This window comes from Nicotiana sylvestris, chromosome 9 (assembly GCF_000393655.2).
Source record: "Nicotiana sylvestris chromosome 9, ASM39365v2, whole genome shotgun sequence".
Taxonomy (NCBI): Eukaryota; Viridiplantae; Streptophyta; class Magnoliopsida; order Solanales; family Solanaceae; genus Nicotiana; species Nicotiana sylvestris.
Genome location: NC_091065.1, coordinates 174904783 through 174908589, shown reverse-complemented (window position 1 = coordinate 174908589; position 3807 = coordinate 174904783).

Genomic DNA, 3807 nt, shown 5'->3' with positions numbered 1-3807 from the left:
CTGAATGACGGGGCCTCTTATCTGAACCGTGACCACCTCTATGTGACAAAACCATCTCAACTCTGCGGGCCACATTGGCCGCATCCTGAAAAGTGATCTCACTCCTGGCCTCCTTGGCCATCTGAAGACGAATCGGTTGAATAAAACCGTCGATAAACCTCCTCTCCCCCTCTCTCGGTAGAAAGTATGACAATAGTATGGTGAGCTAAGTCGATGAACCTGGTCTCATACTAGGTGACCGTCATGAAACCCTACTAGAGGTGCTCAAACTGCCTCTGATAGGCCTCTCTCTGAGTCACGGGGAGGAACTTCTACAGAAACAACACTGTAAACTGATCCCAAGTCAAAGATGGTGACCCGACTGGCCTAGCTAAGCAATAATCCCTCCACCAAGTCTTGGCGGATCCAAACAAGTGGAATGTAGCAAAATCGACCCCATTGGTCTCAACAATGCCCATGTTCCTGAGAACCTCGTGATAGCTATATAGGAAATCCTAGGGATCCTCAGAAGAAGCACCACTGAAAGTAGTAGTGAAGAGCTTGGTGAACCTATCCAGCCTCCACAAAGCATCGTCGGACATAGCCGCTACATCATCGGTCTGAGCTATGTCACCCGGCTGAACTGCTCCAACTGGCTGAACCACTGGAGTTTGAATCTAGGGAGCTACCTGCTCCGGAGTGCGTGTAGCAGGAGTCTGAGACCCTCCTCCATCCTGAGAAGTGGTTGGTGCTACAGGAAGCAAACCTGCTCGAGTGACACTCTCCATGAGGCCCACCAATCGGACCAGAGCGTCCTGAAGAACTGGGGTAACAATAAACCCCTCTGGGACCTGAGCTGGGCCCACCGGAACTGCTGGGGCCAGAACCTCCTCTTCAAAATCAACCTGAGGCTCCGCCACTGGTGCTGCTGCTCGGGGCTGAACTCTGCCCCTACCTCGGCCTCTAGCATGGCCTCGGCCTCGCTCTCTGCCCCTAGTGGAAGCTGCTGCTAGGGGCTCGGGCTGCTGAGTGGTAGATAAGGAAGCGTGTGTTCTCTCTATCTGTGAAAGAATAGAGTAGAAATTCAATCAGTATTGGGAAACAGAACAGCACGACAAGAAAGAACAAATGTGAAATTTTCCTAACTCTGTAGCCTCTGGGGGATAAATACAGACATCTCCGTATCGATCCCTCAAACTCCACTAAGTTTGTCTATGAACTGTGAGACCCATGTAACCTAGTACTCTGATACCAACTTGTCACGACCCAGATTTCCCACCCTTGAGAGTCATGATGGCGCCTACTAATGAGATCTAGGCAAGCCAACCCTTAACTATCTAATTCCTTACCAAATTACTTCCTTTTAACAATTACGAGCAATAACATAAAAACAACAAAACTTTAAATAATTAAGCGGAAGATAACCATGAAATGTCTGAAGGCTACGTCTATTACAACTTTTAAAACCTCAAATACCCCAAAACCTGGTGTCACAATATCACAGACTGTCTAAAAGTTTCTACATACAAGGTCTGAAGAAATGCAATACACTGCTTCTGAACAAAGGAAATGAAACAGGAAATAGAGATAGAGGGAGATGCCAGGGCCTGCGGACGCCTACAGGTCTACCTTGGGTCTCCGAGTGGACTGAAGGAAGCCCTCCAACTACTGCCCGAAAGCTGCTTCGGGATGTGTAGTATCAGCACAACCAACCCCATATACTGGTAAGTGTCTGGCCTAACCCTGGCGAGGTAGTGACGAGGCTAGGACCAGACTCCAGATAAACCTGTGCAGTTCTATAATATATGGCGGAAAAGTAAACAAATAATAAGCAATTAAAGTTGGGGAAGGGGAACATGCCTCGGGGATAGCTGATAAAGCAAAATAGTAAGGAATAAATAAGGAAGCTGACAATATAACTTCTAACACAGATAAGGAAAAGTAAAGACAACTTTCACTTTCACTTTCCATCTTGTTGCAGGCGTGCAATCCGATCTCATTTCTCATATCTTGTGGTAGGCGTACCACCTGCTCCCATTTCATAATATCTTGTGGTAGGCGTACCACCCTCTCCCATTTCATAATATCTTGAGGTAGGCATACCATCTGCTCCCATTTCATAATATCTTGTGGTAGGCGTACCACCCACTCCCATTTCATAATATCTTGTGGTAGGCATACCACCCGCTCCCATTTCATAATATCTCACAATTTCAAGGAACACCGGCAAGGGAAAATAATCAATATAATAACTTCCCGGCAAGGGAACACAATAATGTACTAATTTTCCCGGCAAGGGAACAACAATATTGAAATAGTCATTCCGGCAAGGGAGAATCAGCTATAACCAATCTCAACTTAGCTTGTACTCAGTTCAATTATTGAAAATGCTCAATCATAGAAGATCATTAAGTAAAGCACCCAAGTGTCATTTAAGAACACACCAACTTTCAATTTAAGACTTTCGGTCATGCTTGACACCAACGTATAGATACTCTTTACCATGCCTATATGTCGTACTCAACAAGAAGCAAATAGCAAATATGACTCAACTCTTAATCCCTCAAGCTAGGGTTAGACCAAACACTTACCTAGATGCCTTTATCACCACTCAAGTCTCAACTATAGATTTACCCCTTGATTCCACCACCAATCCGCTCGAATCTAGTCATGAGTTACTTAATTACATCAATAAGTGCTAAATGAATTAACTCCAATGCATGAAAATGAGCTTTCCAAAGTTTTACCCGAAAGTCAAAAATCACCCCGGGCCCACATGGTCGAAACCCAAGGTTCGGACCAAAACCCGATTACCCATTCCCCCACAAATCCAAATATATAATTTGTTTTGAAATCGGACCTCAAATTGAGGTCCAAATCCCCAATTTTAGAAAAAACCTAGATTCTACTCAAAACACCCAATTTCCCCCATGAAAATCTTTGATTTGAAGTTGAAATCATGTTAAAAGATGTTAAGGAGTGAAGAAAATGAGTTAGAAATCACTTACCAACGTTTTTGGAAAAGAAAGGTTGTTTGAAAAATTGCCTCTTATGTTTTTGGGGTTTTGAAAAGTGAAAAATAACTGAAATTCCCGTTTATTTATACCCCTCTCAGACCCCCTGTGCAAACCACATCAAATGGACCGCGATCGCACAGGCCTCCCTAAAGACCTGCAGTTCAGCACCCTGTGCGGACCACGCAAAGGCGACAACGGCTGCACAACCTCCACTGTGGACCGCACAATGGCCGCGCTGGCCCATCCGCGGTCGCACGCGATTTCTCGCGGACCGCACTAGAGGGTTCAGAGACTGCAACTTCCTGAACCTGCAACATCTGACTTTCTAAGCCTAAGGCATCGCGGAACCCACTTGAAACTCACCCGAGTATATACACAACCTCAAAAATATCCTACGGACATATTCGTATAATCAAATTACCAAAATAATATCATGAGCATCGAATTAAACCTCGAGATCAATAAAATTTCTCAAAACTCTTTTAAACATCAAATTTCTCAATTAAAGTTCGGATCACGTCAAACGACGTTCGTTTTTAATCAAATTTCACAGGAGTGTCTCAAGTCATATATAAGACCTGTACAGGGCGCCAGAACCAAAATACGGGCCCGATACCATTGCTTTCTAATCAGTTTTCATTTCAAATTTCCTTAAACAATTTCAAAAAAAAACAATTTCACTTAAACAAATTCATTTCTTGGGCCTGGGACCTCGGAATTCGATTCCGGGCATACACCCAAGTCCCATATTTTCCTACGGATCCTCCGGGATTGTCGAATTACGGATCCGGGTCTGTTTACCCAAAAGGTT